The sequence below is a fragment of the Cetorhinus maximus genome, chromosome 31 (assembly GCF_964194155.1).
Source record: "Cetorhinus maximus chromosome 31, sCetMax3.hap1.1, whole genome shotgun sequence".
Lineage (NCBI taxonomy): Eukaryota > Metazoa > Chordata > Chondrichthyes > Lamniformes > Cetorhinidae > Cetorhinus > Cetorhinus maximus.
In genome coordinates this window covers 15,171,997-15,190,773 of record NC_135909.1, presented here as the reverse complement: position 1 = coordinate 15,190,773, position 18,777 = coordinate 15,171,997, and the positions used below count along the sequence as shown (strand labels likewise).

The following is an 18,777-nucleotide window of genomic DNA, read 5'->3' as shown; positions in this document are numbered from 1 at the left end:
TTGATGTTGACTTGTTCACTGGTGTCGATTTACTCAGACTCTTCACCTGATTTCTGTGCTGTCCAATGCAGCTTTCTCAGTAGAGTTCTCAATAATAACTTGCCTTTTCCTCATAGGTTTTCAGTCTTGATGGTTTTTGAACTATATTATCAAATGATTTAGTTTTGTAAATGTCACAATCGCTCTCATGATCAGGCAGAAAGTTTAACTGCTGTGTTTTCAAGCAGCCGACAACTTTATTTGACATGTCATTGAGACAGGATTTTGAGTTTGAATCCAGTCACAAAATGTTCCAATAAAGCTCAAGGTTCGCTCGAGGAGCAGCGCCTCATCCTTCAATGAAGAACTTTACAGCCTTCCAGTGTGAACATTCAGCTCAACAATATCGCTCTGTAAAAACTGCCAACATTCTGATTCCCTTCTGTTCGCAGATGTGGGTTTGAGCCTCGGTTTCACTGAATTGTTCTGAATTGATCTTTTACTTGACGTCACAAAGCGCTTTATTATTCAACACGTCTGTCCATTACAGGGGCTGATGGAAGATCCAATCAGTGAGGTGCGCATTCACCCTTTTAAAACATTATTTCAGGGAATGTGAGCGTCGCTCTCAAGGCCAGTCTTTGTTATACATCCCAAACTGTCCTTGAACTCTGTGGCTTTCTCAGCGGGCAGCTAGGAATCAAACTCATTTGTAGGCCAGACCACGGAAGACATCAGTGAACCACCACTGAGATTAGCGTTTAATTGCAGGTTTTAATTATTGAGTTTAATTTCCATCAGCAACGATGGCGGGAAAGGAACCCAAGTCCCCGGAATATTTCCACTGCTCCAATGTTCCCCTTAGAGAGAGATGGAAATGTCAAGTCGAATGGACTCTAAGTCGGATCCCCATGTTATTGTGAACATAAGTATCGAATCCAAGATCTTCCAAGAAAAGTGGAAGCAAGCTGGCCTCATCACTTGGGTTGGAGAATCACATCAGTGATTCCAGGCAGAGCTTCTGCAAAATCACCGGAATAAGGCGGCAACAGTTGATAAAGTAACGACGAAGGTGGGATTCAAACCTCTCGGTCACCTCGTCGCGCACTGCCGTCTATTAAACCCCCTACTATGCTTTTTGCATTCATGAGCCGTTGAAAAAAATGATCCTCTTTGATACGGGCCCTGAATATTCGGCCAGATGTGTAAAGATGGAAATGTAGTTTATGTCATTAAAATAAATGCTCATAACATCAGATCAAGGACTTTTGTAAACCGACTGATGTGAATCACTTCAACACTTCAAACTAATATCCAACATGTTTCTACACAGTTTGAAAACCCGTCGAGGAACGACCGGAACTTACAAGCATTTGGTAGGAAAAGGAACCCCCTCCCAGCTCACTGCAAGCACCGGAACACAGCTAAAATGTGGTAAATTAAAATGAAACACTGGGGTTCCCAGCTCTGCTTGTCCTTTCAGTCAAGATTGAAACTGAGTGCAATCAGCCTCCCACGTGAATCCACAAATAGACAGTTCACTCATTTGATGCATTAGAATAAATTCAGAGTCTCATGGCACGGAGAAACGTTCTTTAAATTGGCATTAATTTACATCACGTGTGTTGAAGTGATACATTCCCTGCAATGACTTCCCGGGTGTTCAAACCTGGTCCTGATTTCCGTAACCGCCACCACCTCGAGCGCGAAAGAAAATGATGCATTAAGATGGGCTCAGCCGGGAATTGAACCCGGGACAAGTCGCATAATAACACAATGGAAATCCCAAAGTGACCCACATAACAAAACGCAGTCAAGTAATCCTTTCATTGTCACACAAAGTGCATCAATCATAAGCGAATTAAAGTTCATGCTGGAAATCTTTTCCAATGTTTTAGAAACCATGGGAACGACTCCAACCAGTGGAGAGTTTCCCGCCTTATTTCCTTTGACTTCAGTTTTGCTGGGGTTCCTTGTTGCCACATTAGGTCAAATGCTTCTTTGAACTCAAGTGCAGTCACTTGCACCTCACGCCTTGAGTTCGGCTGTTTTCTTCATGTTTGGACCAAGGCTGCAATGAGGTCAGGAGCTGAGTGACCCTGGCAGAAAACACACTGAGCTTCAGTGAGCGCGTTACTGCCACTTGTTCGCACTGTCGAAGACATTTTCCCTCACCTTCTTGATAAACGAGAGAAGACGGATGGGGCGGTTTTTGCCGTTTGGATTTTCCTGTTTTTCTGTGGACAAGACAGACCTGAGCAATTTCCCACATTGCCGGGTAGATGCCAGTCTTGTAGCTGCACTGGAAGAACTTGGCGAGGGGCGAGGCTATTTGTGGAGCACAGGTTTTCAGTACTGCTGCAGGAATGGTGTCAGGGCCCAAAGCCTTTGCAGTTGCCTTCAGCCATTTCTTGATTTCACTTGGAGTGACCGGAGCTGGCTGAAGAGTGACATCTGTGATGCATTTCCCCATTTTTGTGCAAAAGCAGAACGGAGGGAATCACATACGTGGCTCTATGAAACTCGTCTGCTAAGCAGTGAAAGGTGACAGTGTTTATCAGAAACGGGTTCCATTAATTCAGATACAGAATTGGTGCAAAAGTAGCCATGACCAAGTGCGACACACACAGTTTTCTGATCTGCAGTTAGATGTGCTCCCGCTGTGTCGCTTACATACTCGTGAGTTGAGAAGACATAGGCGTTATCTGATTGAGGTAATTGAGATGATTAATAGGTTTTAATGCGGAGAAACGATTTCCTCTGGTGGCGGAGTGCAGAATAAATGGATATAACCTTAAACTTCGAGTGAAGCCATTTTATAGTGACGTCAGGGAACAAATCACTCAAAGGACGAAGAAGGCTGTTTGGAGGACAACCTCTGTGTAGCGATTGGCCGAGAGCTTATGGCAATGAACTGATGCTTCGTTGGGCTTTTCACCCCCTCTTTATCAAGAAAAACTGCAAATCTGGAGGGAACTGAAGCGAGGTGATGGCTGTCTTTTGTCATTGTGCGATCATGTTCTGTAATATCAGCGGAGGACGGTATGTGCCTGTAAAACTAACATCCTTAGGTCTCTGGTTCGATTCTGGGTCGAAGAATATCTCAGTTGGGTGAGCGTTAAACTGAAGATCTCAAAGTCCCTGTTTCAATTCCCGATTTCGGTAGCAAGTTCTCTCGCGGAAACGTCTCCAGTTTGTGTTGGTCACTAGCTGATGGTGCCAACAGGTCTTTGGGGAGACCCAGTCCTCTTCTGAGGGTTGGGAAGACATGCTGTCCTCCAAAGCACGCGTGCAGTTCTGTGCCCGCTGGTCCACGTTACTGGAATAAAGATCGGTTTAACCTTTTTTGAAAAAAACATATGAAAAAGCGTTGGTCAAGTCAGCTCCCAATAAACTATACTAACAACCGTGCAACGCTCATATGTTCACAGCTTCTGGTTCCTCGATCAGTCATTGAGAAATTAAATTCCTGAAAATCCGTCTGTTGATCCATTGCAATGTTGCTTTTTTAAAATTAACCAGGGGACCGTAATTGGAATCCAATTATTCCATTGTTTCCCTCTCGTTTATTATTATTTCTTTGTGTCTGTGTCTCTCAGTGATTAGGTCGAGAAATGAGCTCGCCTCACTCATGCGGCGGACGGATCTCATGAGTATTACAAACATTTACCCTTTCCTCTTAAATTCAGATCAGGATTTCTCATTGAAACACGGGAAATGCTGCTTAACCTGCTCCAAGGTCACTTCTATGACTCACTGAAAGAATATAATTTGACCTTTCAGTAAGCTCTTTGTGTGCAGCCGTTTCTGGTGGTCTTCCTCAGACACGAATATTGGAATCGGATCTTAGTTTTCTGCATGTTTAGTGGGAAGCCAATATGTCATCTGCTTCACAGAAGGAGTCGACAGTGACCCGGAGCTAAGTTTCTGAGTGAGCACCCTGTTACAAGCGGGATGGGAGGAGTGCGCCATTGGTCTAGTCCCACTACTCCACAGGTCGCAACATTGGCTCAAATGTTCACTTCACTCAGCAAAATGGCCAATTATTTACCTTCACCACTGTTCCCGAGAATAAACGAGGTTTTAAAGTGGATTATTTCGATGAACAATAAATTTCTTTGTTTATTATAAGAAAAGTAATTTTCGAATAGAAAATTAAAGCTTATGAACATTCAGTATGGATCTGAAATTATGCGAATTAATCTTTCGAGATACCATAAGTCACACACACACACACACACACACATACGCTCTCCCTCTCTCTCAAACACACACACAGACACACACACGTCCTCCCTCTCTTACAAACACACACACACACATACACACACTCATAATAGAAAACCATGATATTAAAAAGAGAAATAGGGGAAATTAAAGCAAAATGATGGGGATGTTAAAAATCAGAAACAAAAACAGAAAATGCTGGAAAACATCAGCTGGTCTAACAGCATCTGTGGGGAGAAGTAAATACAGAGTCAGCGTTTCGAGTCCTTATGGCCCTTCTTTACAAAGGGAGGAAATTTGCCAAACATTAAATGTCAATGGGTCAAGGCAAAGGACAGGGTGTGCAGTCCTTGAGATGGGGTCAGTGTTCCACAGTAACTCCCCCAGCACTGATCCGTGACAACATCAAGCATTTGGTCCTCCTCTTCTCGAAGGAAAAAAAAAACGCTTTTTAAAACACAGTTTTCCTGGTATGTTTTCATTCAGAACCATGAAAACCATGTGACCCCCTGTGTACACAGCCCTATCGGGTCAAAATGTTCACAGCCTGATTTCAACATGGAGTTGTAGTCTTGTCTGAAACAACATTCAGACTGGCAGAGCTGGGGTGGCTGTAGGGCCGGGGGGTGGGGGGGGGGGGGGGGGGGGGGGGGGCGGGGGTGGGGTGGGGTGCGGGGTGGGGGTGTTGGTGGTGGCAGTTGTGGTGATGCAGCGAGGGGAGGGGCTGGTCGTGGGGGCAGATGACGGTGGGTGGGGCGGGAGGGTTACAGCTTCATATTACTTGACCATATTTTAGCTGTGTTATAGGAGTTGCAGAAAGTCAGTTTTAATTCGACTTAGTAAAGAAGCTCAGGGGGAATTAACGGTCAGGGAAGTTAGGCAGCGCTCACTTCAATTACTGCTCATCACATGTCAAAGTGGCAGTTTCTCAGGGCATTAAGGGTTGGGATGGGGTTACTTTTGACAGAAAGTGTTGAAGTGGCATTTTCCTGCGACAGAACTGATAGCTAAGAATGTGCGGTAAATTAACAGAAAGTCCAACCAACTCATCCACACAGTCCAGCTGGTGAAACGAAATGACTGTCGACCTGGTTCTCACCCTGATCACTCGGTTCTCGGACTCCTGCAATGTTCTGATGAAGCTCAAGGTTCACTGGAGGAACAGCGGCTCATCCTTCAATGAGGAACTTTACAGCCTTCCAGTGTGAACATTCAGCTCAACAATATCGCTCTGTAAAAACTGCCAACATTCTGATTCCCTTCTGTTCGCAGATGTGGGTTTGAGCCTCGGTTTCACTGAGATGTTCTGAATTGATCTTTTTCTTGACGTCACAAAGCGCTTTATTATTCAACACGTCTGTCCATTACAGGGGCTGATGGAAGATCCAATCAGTGAGGTGCGCATTCACCCTTTTAAAACATTATTTCAGGAGATGTGAGCATCGGTCGCAAGGCCAGTCTTTGTTTCACATCCGAAACTGTCCTTGAACTCTGTGGCTTTTTCAGCGAGCTGTTAGGAATCAAACTCATATGTAGGCCATACCAGGGAAGACATCAGTGAACCAGCATTGAGATGAGCGTTTAATTGCAGATTTTAATTATTGAGTTTAATTACCATCAGCAACTATGGTGGGAAATTAACGCAAGTGTCCGGAATATTTCCACTGCTTCAATGTTTCCCTTTAGTGAGAAATGGAAATATGTCGAATGGACTCTCAGTCGGATCCCCATGTTATTGTGAGCAAAAGTATCGAATCCAAGTTCTTACAAGAAAAGTCGAAGCAAGCTGGCCTCATAACTTGGGTTCTAGAATCACATCAGTGATTCCAGGCAGAGCTTCTGCAAAATCACCGCAATAAGGCGGAAACAGTTGGGAAAGTCATGACAAAGGTGTGATTCGAACCCACGCGTGCGAAACACAATGGATTAGCAGCTCATCGCCTTAACCTCCACCACCTGGTCACAAAACGTGCTCCCGTAAACTCCCTTCTATACTTTTTACACCCACGAAATGTTGAAATAAATGATCCTCTTTGGTTCAGGTCCCGAATCTTTGGCCAGATGTGTAACTTTGGAAATGTAGTTTCTGTCATTAAAGTAAATGCCCATCACATCAGATCAGGGACTGTTATAAACCGACTGATGTGATTCACTTCAACACTTCAACCTGATATCCAACATGTTTCTACACAGTGTGAAAATCCAGCGCTGAAAGACCGGAACTTACAAGCATTTGGTTGCAAAAGGAAACCCCTCCCAGCTCACTGCAAGCACCGGAACACAGCTAAAATGTGGTAAATTAAAATAAAACACTAGGGTTCCCAGCTCTGCTTGTCCTTTCAGTCAAGATTGAAACTGAGTGCAATCAGCCTCCTAAGTGACTCCACAAATGGACAGTTCCCTTATTTGATGCATTAGGACATGACGCGGAGAAACATCATTTAAATTTGGCATTCATTTTCTTCACGTGTGTTCAGGTGATGCATTTTCTGCAATAACTTCCCGGATGTTCAATTCTGGTCTTGATTTCCGGAACTGCCTCCACCTCAAGCGCGAAAACAATTTCGGCATTAATTGGTTGGGCTCGTGCGAGAATTGAACCCGGGGCCTCTTGCATAATAATTCAATGAAAATCCCAAAAAGATAATCTCGCCCCTGGACCAACGAGCCACATGCATAACAAGATGCAATCATGGAATCTTTTCATTGTCACCCATAGTGTATCAAACAAAAGCGAATAACTGTTCCTGCTGGAAATCTTTTGGAATGTATTAGAAACCCCGGGGACGACTCCAACCAGTGGAGAGTTTCCCGCCTTATTTCCTTTGACTTCAGTTTTGCTGGGGTTCCTTGATGCCCGCACTAGGTCAATAAGTTTCTTTGAACTCAAGTGCAGTCACTCACGACTTGAGTTCAGCTGTTTTCTTCATGTTTGGACCAAGGCTGCAATGAGGTCAGGAGCTGAGTGACCCTGGCAGAAAACAAACTGAGCTTCAGTAAGCGGGTTATTGCCACTTGATCGCACTGTCGAAGACATATTCCCTCACTTTCTTGATAAACGAGAGAAGACGGATTTTGCCGCTTGGATTTTCCTGTTTTTTTGTGGACAAGACAGACCTGAGCAATTTCCCACATTGCCGGGTAGATGTCAGTCTTGTAGCTGTAATGGAACAACTTGGCCAGGGGCGAGGCTATTTGTGGAGCACAGGTTTTCAGTACTGCTGCAGGAATGGTGTCAGGGCCCAAAGCCTTTGCAGTTACCCGTGCCTTCAGCCATTTCTTGATTTCACTTGGAGTGAAAGGAGCTGACATCTGTGATGCATTTCCCCAACTTTGTGCAAAATCGGAACTTAGGGAATCACAAACGTGGCTCTATGAAACTCATCTGCTAAGCAGTGAAAGGCGACAGTGTTTATCACAAGCGGGTTCCATTAATTCAGACACAGATTTGGTGCAAAAGTAGCCATGACCATGTGCGATACACACACAGTTTTCTGATCAGCAGTTAGATGTGCTCCCGCTGTGACACGTCAGTTGAGAAGGTGTCGGAGCTAGCTGGCTGAGGCAATTGAGATGATTAAACGGTTTTAATGCGGATAAACGATTTCCTCTGCTGGGGGAACACAGAACAAATATATATAACCTTAAATTTAGAGTTAAGCCATTTAATAGTGACGTCAGGGAGCAATTCACTCAAAGGATGAAGAAAGCTGTTTGTCGGACAATTCCTGTGTAGAGATTGGCCGAGAGTTTATGGCAATGAACTGATGCTTCGTTGCGCTTTGCACCCCCTCTTTATCAAGAAAAACTGGAAACCTGGTGGGAACTGAAACGAGGTGATGGCTGCCCTTTGTCATTATGCGATCATGTTCTCTAATATAAAAGGAGGACTGTAGGTGCCTGTAAAACTAGCATCCTTAGGTCTCTGGTTCAATTCCGGCTCAAAGAAAGCCCTTCGGTTAGCCGGAATAGCTCAGTCGGGAGAGCGTTAGACTGAACATTTAAAGGGTCCTGGATCAATCCTGTGTTTCGACAGCAAGTTGGAAATCCATTCACATGGGTTTCACGAGTTGCTGCGTGTGTTATTCGCTAGCTGATGTTGCCAGAGTGTTTCGGGTATACCCAGCCCTGTTTCTGAGTGTGGTGGAGACTTGCAAAGACTCCAAAGTATGTGTGCTGGTTCGCGTTACTGGAATAAAGGTTGGTTTAACTTTTCTTGAAAAAAACATGTGAAAAAGCGCTTGTCAACTCAGCTCCCATTAAACTATGCTAATAACTCTGCAACTCTCATATGTTTCCAGCTCCTGGCAACTCAATTAGTCATTGGGAATGTAAATTCCTGAAAATCCGTTGCAATTGTGTTCTTTTTGACATTATCCAGTGGAGCGGAATTGGAATCCAATTAATCCCTTGTTTCCCTCTCGTTTATTATTATTTTGTTCCCTGTGCCCCTTAGTGATTAGATCGAGAAATGAGTTCGCCTTAGTCATGTGACGGATGGATCTCATGTGTATGACAAATATTTACTCTATCCTATTAAATTCAGATCAGAATTTATCATTGAAACACAGGAAATGCTGCTTAACCTGCTCCAAGGGCACTTCCATGACTCGCTGAAAGAATATAATTTGACCTTTCAGTAAGCTCTTTGTGTGCAGCAGTTTCTGGGTGTCTTCCTCGGTCAGGAATGTTTGAAACGGATCTTAGTTTCCTGCATTATTAGTGGGAAGCCCAGTCTCTCATATGCTTTACAGAAGGAGCCGCAAGTGACCTGGAGCTAAGTTTCTGAGTGAACACACTGTTACGAGCGGGATGGGAGGAGTGCGCCCTTGGTCTAGTCCCATTACTCCACAGATCGCAACATTGGTTTAAATGTTCAACTCACTCACCAAAATGGCCAATTATTTACCTTCACCACTGTTCCCGCGAATAAAGGATAATTTAAAGTGGATTGTTTCAATGAACTATAAATTTGTTTGTTCATTTAAAAAAGGTATTTTCGAATGGAAAATTAAAGCTTATGAACATACAGTATGGAATATGAAATTATACGAATTAATCTTTCCAGATACCATAAGTCGCACACACACACGCTCTCCCTCTCTCTCTCTCTCTCTCACACACACAAACACACACATACGGTCTCCTCTCACAAACACACACACACATACACACACGCACTCATAATGAAAACCACGACATAAAAAAGAGAAATAGGGGAAATAAAAGCAAAATGATGCGGATGCTGGAAATCTGAAACAAAAACAGAAAATGCCGGAAAAAAATCAGCTGGTCTAACAGCATCTGTGGAGTGAAAAAAACAGATAATCAACGTTTCGAGTCCTTATGGCACTTCTTTAGAAAGGGGGGAATTTTGCCAAACGTTAAAAATCAATGAATCAAGGCAAAGGACAGGTTGTGCAGTCCTTGAGATGGGGTCAGTATTCCACAGTAACTCCCCCAGCACTGATCCGAGACAACATCAAGCAGTTGGTCTTTCTCTTCTCAAAGGAAAAAAAAGCCCACTTTTTAAAACACAGACTTCCAGGTATGTTTTCATTTCAGAACCATGAAAACCATGTGAGCCCCTGTGTACACAGCCCTATCGGGTCATAATGTTCACAGCCTGATTTCAACATGGAGTTGTAGTCTTGACTGAAAGAACATTCAGACTGGCAGAGCTGGGGGTGGCTGTGGGGCAGGGGAGTAGGGGAGGTGGGTCGGGTGGGGTGGGAGGCTGGTGAGGGTGGTGGCAGTTGGGGGGATGCAGTGAGGGGAGGGGCGTATTCTGGGGGCAGATAATGGTGAGTTAGGCGGGAGGGTTACAGCTTCATATTTCTTGACCATATTTTAGCTGTGTTATAGGAGTTGCAGAAAGTCAGCTTTAATTCGACTTAGCAAAGAAGCTCAGTGCGAATTAACGGTCAGGGAAGTTAGGCAGCGCTCACTTCAATAGCTGGTCATCTCATGTCCAAGTGGCAGTTTCTCAGGACAGTAAGAGTTGGGATGGGGTTACTTTTGACGGAAAGTGGCATTTGCCTGCGAAAAAACTGATAGCCAAGAATGTGCGGTAAATTAACAGAAAGTCCAACCAAGTCATCCACACAGTCAAGCTGGTGAAACGAAATGACTGTCGACCTGGCTCTCACCCTGATCACTCGGTTCTCGGACTCCTGCAATGTTCCAATGAAGCTCAAGGTTCGCTCGAGGAGCAGCGCCTCATCCTTCAATGAGGAACTTTACAGCCTTCCAGTGTGAACATTCAGCTCAACAATATCGCTCTGTAAAAACTGCCAACATTCTGATTCCCTTCTGTTCGCAGATGTGGGTTTGAGCCTCGATGTCACTGAGATGTTCTGAATTGATCTTTTTCTTGACGTCACAAAGTGCTTTATTATTCAACACGTCTGTCCATTACAGGGGCTGATGGAAGATCCAATCAGTGAGGTGCGCATTCACCCTTTTAAAACATTATTTCAGGAGATGTGAGCGTCGCTCTCAAGGCCAGTCTTTGTTACACATCCCAAATTGTCCTTGAACTCAGTGGCTTTCTCAGCGGGCAGTTAGGAATCAAACTCATATGTAAGGCAGGCCCTGGAAGACATCAGCGAATCACCACGGAGATCGGCGTTTAATTGCAAAATTGAATTATTGAGTGTAATTTCCACCAGCAACTATGAACCCAAGTCCCTGGAATATTTCCACTACTCCACTGTCTCCCCTTAGAGAGAGAGATGGAAATATCATGTCGAATTGACTCTAAGTCGGATCCCCATGTAATTGTTAACAAAAGTATCGAATCCAAGATCTTACAAGAAAAGTGGAAGCAAGCTGGCCTCAGAACTTGGGTTGGAGAATCACATCAGTGATTCCAGGCAGAGCTTCTGCAAAATCACCGCAATAAGGCGGAAACAGTAACGATGAATGTGGGATTCAAACCCACACGTGCGGAGTACAATGGATTAACAGTCTATCGCCTTAACCTCTCCGCCACCTCGCGGCCAAATGTGGCTCATTACACCCCCTTCTATACTTTTTGCATCCATGAACCGCTGAAATAAATGATCCTCTTTGGTACAGGCCCTGAATATTCTACCAAATGTGTAAATTTGGACATGTAGTTTCTGTCTTTAAAGTAAATGCCCATCACATCAGATCAGTAAACCGACTGATGTGAATCACTTCAACACTTCAACCTGATATCCCACATGTTTCCACACAGTGTGAAAACCCACCGCGGAAAGACCGGAACATACAAGCATTTGGCAGCAAAATGAAACCCCTCCCAGCTCACTGCAAGTACCGGAAACCAGCTAAAATGTGGTAAATTAAAACAAAACTCTGCTTGTCCTTTCAGTCAAGATTGAAACTGAGTGCAATCAGCCTCCCAAGTGAATCCACAGGTGGACAGTTCCCTTATTTGATGCATCAGGATAAATTCAGAGTCTCATGGCACGGAGTAACGTCCTTTAAATTTGGCATTCATTGTCTTCACTTGTGTTGAAGTGATGCATTTCCTGCAATGACTTCCCGGGTGTTCAAACCTGGTCCTGATTTCCGTAATTGCCACCACCTCGAGCGCGAAAAAAACTATCACATTAAGATGTCCGATGGGCTCGTCCGGGACCACTCTCATGCCAATTCAATGAAAATCCCAAAGCGAAAATCATGCCCTTAGAGCAACGAGCCACCCGCATGACCAAATTCAGTCAAGCAATCGTTTCATTGTCACCCATAGTGCATCAAACAAAAGCGAATTACTGTTCCTGCTGGAAATCTTTTGGAATGTTTTAGAAACCCCGGGGACGACTCCAACCAGTGGAGAGTTTCCCGCCTTATTTCCATTGACTTCAGTTTTGCTGGGGTTCCTTGATGCCACATTAGGTCAAATGCTTCTTTGAACAAATGCGGTCACTTGCACCTCATTTCTTGAGTTCAGCTGTTCCCTTCATGTTTGGACCAAAGGCTGCAATGAGATCAGGAGCTGAGTGACCCTGGCAGAAAACAAACTGAGCTTCAGTGAGCGGGTTATTGCTGAGTAAGTGTCACTTGATTGCACTATCGAAGAAATTTCCCCTCACTTTCTTCATGAACGAGAGAAGACTGATGGGGCGGTTTTTGCCGCTTGGATTTTCCTGTTTTTCTGTGGACAAGACAGACCTGAGCAATTTCCCACATTGCCGGGGAGATGTCAGTCCTGTAGCTGTAATGGAACAACTTGGCGAGGAACGAGGCTATTTCTGGAGCACAGGTTTTCAGTGCTGCTGCAGGAATGGTGTCAGGGCCCAAAGCCTTTGCAGTTACCCGTGCCTTCAGCCATTTGTTGATTTCACTTGGAGTGAATGGAGCTGGCTGAAGACTGGCATCTGTGATGCATTTCTCCAGCTTTGTGCAAAAGCGGAACTGAGGAAATCTCATACGTGGCTCTATGAAACGCATCAGCTAAACAGGGAAAGGTGACAGTGTTTATCACAAGCGGGTTCCATTAATTCAGACACAGATTTGGTGCAAAAGTAGCCATGACCATGTGCGATACACACACAGTTTCATGATCTGCAGTTAGATGTGCTCCCGCTGTGACGCTTAAATGCCCGTGAGTTGAGAAGGTGTAGGTGCTATCTGGTTGAGGAAATTGAAATGATTAAACGGTTTTAATGCGGAGAAACGATTTCCTCTGGTGGGGGAACACAGAAAAAAGGATTTCACCTTAAAATTAGAGTTAAGTCATGTAAAACGACGTCAGGAAACAATTAACCCACAGGATGAAGAAGACTGTTTTTAGGGCAATCCCTGTGTAGAGATTGGCCGAGAGCTAATGGGAATGAATTGATGCTTCGTTGTACTTAGCACTCTCTCCTTATGAAGATAAAATCGAAACCTGGAGGGAACTGAAACGAGGCGATGGCTGTCCTTTGTCATTATGCGATCACGTTTTCTAATATAAGCGGAGGACTGTAGCTGACTGTAAAGCTGGTATCCTTAGGCCGCTGGTTCAATTCCGGCTGAAAGAACTCTTTTCCATCAACCGAAATAGCTCAGTTGGGAGAGCGTTAGACTGAAGATCTAAAGGTCCCTGGTTCAATCCCGGGTTTCGGCAATAAATTTCAAATCCAGTTTTCTGGGTGTTCCGCTTGCTGCGAGAGGTTGCGATTGCTTTTGGGGAGACTCAGTCCCATTTCTGAGGGTAGGGCACAACTGCAGTTTTGCAGCGCTGTGCCCGCCGGTCCACGTTACCGGAATAAAGATCGGTTTAAATGTTCTTTAAAAATTGTTGAACAAGCGCTGGTCAACTCAGCTCCCATTAAACAATGCTAACAGCCGTGCAACTCTCATATGTTCCCAGCTGCTGATTCCTCGATCAGTCATTGATCCATTGCAATGGTGCTTTTGTGAACACTAACCAGAGGAGCGGAATTGGAATCCAATTAACCCATTGATTCCCTCTCGTTTATTATACTTTCTTCGTATCTGTATCTGTCAGTGATAAGATCGAGAAGTGAGCTCGCCTCAGTCATGTGGCGGACGGATCTCATGATTATTACAAATATTTACCCTTTCCTTTTAAATTCAGATCAGAATTTCTCATTGAAACACGGGAAATGCTGCTTAACCTGCTCCAAGAGTACTTCCTTGACTCACTGAAAAAATATTATTTGACCCTTCACTCAGGTGGTGTTCCTCAGTCAGGAATATTGGAACCGGATCTTAGTTTTCTGCATGTTAAGTGGAAAGCCCAATATGTCATATGCTTTGCAGAAGGAGTCGACAGTGACCTGGAGTTAAGTTTCGGAGTGAACCGTTGATCTAGTCCCACTACTCCATAGTTCGCGGCATTAGTTTAAATGTTCATTTCACTCACCAAAATGGCCAAGTATTTACCTTCACCACTGTTCCCGAGAATAAGGGAGACTTTAACGTGGATTCATTCGATAAAAACAAATTTATTAGTTCATTATAAAAAAAACTCTTCTCGAATAGAAATGTAAAGCTTATCAACATACAGTATGGAATATAAAATTATACGAATGGATCTTTCGAGATACCATAAGTCACACACACACACACACACACACACACACACACACATAATCGAAAACCATGTCATAAAAAAGATAAACAGGGGAAATTAGAGCAAAATATTGCGGATGCTGGAAATCTGAAACAAAAATAGAGAATGCTGGAAAAAATCAGCAGGTCTAACAGCATCTGTGGGGAGAAAAAAAACAGAGTCAAAGTTTCGAGTGGACCTGTCCGTGACAGTTGGATTTATTTTGCATTGCTAGTTCTCTGGTACAGTGCGTCTGTGATATTTCTCATCTCTATCTCTCATTTTCTGACTCTGAGACAACTGGGTCACATTCTTAACCTGTCAGTGGAACTGGACGTGTAGAAGGATCTTGCTCTCTCTGCCCGCTTCTGATAATGTAAGTAAGTTTTGGAGTCATTCTGTACCTGCCATTCGCTGGTACAATATACCTGTGCCATTTCAGTCTGTACCTTGCATTTTCCGATACTATATGAGGATTGGGTCACTTTCTGAGTCTGTCAGTGGAACTGCGTGTACAAGTGATTTGTTCTCACAGCTTCTGGTGCTGTGAATCAGTGTGACATTCATTGTGTATTTGTCAGTCTCTGGCATTGTAAGCGAATTTCTGACTCTCCTCATACAGTATCTCCGGCTGGTGTGTGTGCGTGTTTGTGTCTGATTAACTCATTATCACTCAGTGCGATTTGAAACACTCACGTGAGTGCCCAGTCCGAGCCTTCATGTCCTTTGGCGACGTGAGATACGACGTCCAGGATGGAACACAGCCAAATGGGAGGGCTATGTGGAGGACCAGGACATAATCTTGTACGAATATAACCATTAGTTCCACGGCACAAAAGCAAAAAAATGCTGGAAAAACTCAGCAGGTCTGAAAACATCTGTGGAGAGAAAGACAGAGTTAACGTTTTGGGTCCGGGTGACTTCTTCTGAGCTAAAGGGAAGTAGAAATGTGGTGAAATATACACTGCAATCATTAGGAGGGAAATAGAAAGCAATTAGGGTGAAAAAGGCAAAAGGGACAAGCGGAAATCCTGTCGGAGAGAAGAGCAGCACTTTTTCAAGGTAGGAATTCCTGCAATGCCCCGTTCCGCGGGATCAGTCAAGCAAGAAATTCACACCACAAAGAACGGAGCTGGTTCAGGATCGCTGCTCGAATGTCTGGAGACGTTTACCCTCATGTCATCATTTGAACGTGATATGTTATTCGTTAAACACACAACAGTGTTCAATGAACAACAAGAACAAACACAACGTCAATGTCACATATGATATCCACTCACACACCTGGGAGGAGGCCGCCTCCGTAAGTCCTTACCCAACACTTTGGGGATCGGACAAACGGGGAAAGGTCTCTAGGTTCCCGCGAAGCGACTACTTGTCCTCATCACCGGCGATTCCGCTGCTGAACAGTCTCTAGTATCAGGAAGGGACACCAGCTTCCGCCCGCCGGACCGCCCTTGAGGGATGCCGGGCTCTTGATAGATGGAAATTGACTTTCTCTTCACCGTTCGAAAGGGTCGGGGTATCTTGTCCCTTGGCCTCCTGACAGCGGTGCGAAGTCCCGAGGGGTGCGGAAAATCGCTGACTATCCCTGTCGGAGGGAGAACCTCCCCCTTTTTTGGTGGTTAGCAGATCTCAGCCTTAATGACTATTCTCGGCCCGAGTTAACGCGGGTTTAGCGGCGCTGTCGCCACCTGGTTCAGGCTGATCATGACAGAACTGAAGGCTGAGGCTGTTCTAATTACCGGGGCGAACAAGGAGATCGGGCTGGAACTCGTTAAACAGCTGAGCAGCTCCGGATGTCCACCGGCTCAGATCTTTGCAGCCTATTGGCAGTCGAGCCCAGTCCAGGAGCTGCAGAAGTTAGCAGATGAACAACGTGCAGTGAAGGTGATAGAGCTGGATGTTACAGATTCAGCCAGCATCCAAAAAGCGGTGGAGGCAGTGCAAGCAAGCCTGGGCACAACTGGACTGAACTCACTCATCAACAATGCTGGAATAAACTCTTATGCAAATCTAGAAACCCTCATTGCTGAGGACAAGATGGCGAATTAACAAATGTGATTGGCCACCTATTGGTGAGCAAGCCTTTTCTACCCAGTCTGAAGGTGGCAGAACAGGCCCCGGATTTGGTAGGGATGAGCTGTAACAAGGCAGCAATTATCAATATCACCTCGCTGCTGGGGTCCATTATATTGAGTGAGAAGAATTTGAGTCATGCTTCTATGTATCCGCACCGCCTCAGCAAGGCTCCATTGCCGGTTGCTGACAGTGTCAGCAGTTTACTGAAAGTGTTGGCCAGCCTGTCGCAGTGTGTCACTGGAAAATCCCTGGATGGGGAGGGAAAGGAGTTGACCGCTGATGATTCACGGCCTGGTTAGAGGGCCTTTTGTCATCTGTTCTGATGACTGTTTGGTTCTGCAGCAGAGCCAAGGGCAACACCATTTCACTTATGGACTCTGGAGTACACTTCACATGGATTTTCCTGTTTTTTTTGTGGACAAGACAGACCTGAGCAATTTCCCACATGGCCGGGTAAATGCCAGTCCTGTAGCTGTAATGGAACAACTTGGCGTGGGGCGAGTCTATTTCTGGAGCACAGGTTTTCAGTGCTGCTGCAGGAATGGTGTCAGGGCCCACAGCCTTTGCAGTTACCCGTGTCTTCAGCCATTTCTTGATTTCACTTGGAGTGAATGGAGCTGGCTGAAGACAGCTGTGATGCATTTCCCCAACTTCGTGCAAAAGCGGAACTGAGGGAATCACATACGTGGCTCTGTGAAACTCATCAGCTAAACAGTGAAAGGTGACAGTGTTTATCACAAGCGGGTTCCATTAATTCCAACACAGATTTGGTGCAAAAGTAGCCATGGCCAAGTGCGGCACACACATTTTTCTGATCTGCAGTTAGATGTGCTCCCGCTGTGACGCTTATATACTCGTGAGTTGAGAAGCAGTAGGCGCTATCTGGTTGAGGTAATTGAAATGATTAATAGGTTTAAATGCGGAGAAACGATTTTCTCTGGCGGGGAAGTGCAGAACAAATGGATATTACCTTAAACTTAGAGTGAAGCCATTTAATAGTGACGTCACGGAATAATTCATTCAAAGGATGAAGAAAGCTGTTTGTCGGACAATCCCTGTGTAGCGATTGGCCGAGAGATTATGGCAATGAACTGATGCTTCGTTGGGCTTTGCACCCACTCTTTGTCAAGAAAAACTGGAAAACTGGAGGAAACTGAAACGAGATGTTGGCTGTCCTTTGTCATTGTGCGATCATGTTCTCTAATGTAAGCGGAGGACTGTAGGTGCCTGTAAAATTAGCATCCTTAGGTCTCTGGTTTAATTCCGGCTCGAAGAAGGGTTTGCTGTCAGCCGAAATAGCTCAGTTGGGAGAGCGTTACACTGAAGATCTAAAAGTCCCTGGTTCAATCCCGGGTTTTGGCAACAAATTGCAAATCCTTTTGCCTGAGCGTCTCCAGCTTTTTCCTGTGTTGCTCGCGAGCTGATGGTGCCAACAGTTTTTGGGAGACCCAGTCCAGCTTTTTGAGGGTAGGGGAGACTTGCCCTCCTCCAAAACACGCGGGCAGCTCTGTGTCCGCTGGTCCACGTTACTGGAATAAAGATCGCTTTAACCTTTCTTGAAAAAATCATATGAAAAAGCGCTGGTCAACTCAGCTCCCATGAAACTATGCTAACAACCGTGCAACTCTCATATGTTCCCAGCTTCTGGTTCCTCGATCACTCATTGGGAATTTAAATTCCTGAAAATCCGTCTGTTGATCCATTGCAATGTTGTTTTTATAACATTAACCAGGGGAACGTAATTGGAATTCAATTAATCCATTGTTTCCCTCTCGTTTATTAATATTTCTTTGTGTCTGTGTCTCTCAGTGATTAGGTCGAGAAATGAGCTCGCCTCAGTCATGCGGCGGACGGATCTCATGAGTATTACAAATATTTACCCTTTCCTTTTAAATTCAGATCAGAATTTCTCATTGAAACACAGGAAATGCTGCTTAACCTGCTCCAAGGGCACTTCTATGACTCACTGAAACAACATAATTTGACCTTTCAGTAAGCTCTTTGTGTGCAGCCGTTTCTGGTGGTCTCCCTCAGTCACGAATATTGGAATCGGACCTTAGTTTTCTGCATGTTTAGTGGGAAGCCCAATATGTCAACTGCTTTACAGAAGGAGTCGACAGTGACTTGGAGCTAAGTTTCTTAGTGAGCATCCTGTTACGAGCGGGATGGGAGGATTGCGCCGTTGGTCTAGTCCCACTACTCCACAGGTCGCAACATTGGTTCAAATGTTCAATTCACTCACCACAATGGCCAATTATTTACCTTCACCACTGTTCCCGAGAATAAACGCGGTTTTAAATGGCTTATTTCGATAAACAATAAATTTGTCTGTTTGATATAAACAAAGGTATTTTCGAATAGAAATGTAAAGCTTATGAACGTACAGTATGGATCTGAAGTTATGCGAATTAATCTTTCGAGATACCATAAGTCACACATAC

At 44.7% G+C, this 18,777-nt stretch overlaps 1 protein-coding gene and 2 non-coding genes across 4 annotated transcripts in view; 2 read left to right on the top strand and 1 right to left on the bottom strand.

Annotated features, from left to right (window-relative positions):
* Positions 1 to 18,777, bottom strand: part of LOC144670298 (uncharacterized) — a 940,207-nt gene that overhangs the window by 777,298 nt on the left and 144,132 nt on the right. The gene's annotated exons all lie outside the window — the stretch shown is intronic.
* trnaf-gaa (transfer RNA phenylalanine (anticodon GAA)) lies at positions 13,231 to 13,303 on the top strand. The gene has a single exon. It is a non-coding gene; the product is annotated as a tRNA-Phe (tRNA).
* Positions 17,626 to 17,698, top strand: trnaf-gaa (transfer RNA phenylalanine (anticodon GAA)). Its single transcript has one exon. It is a non-coding gene; the product is annotated as a tRNA-Phe (tRNA).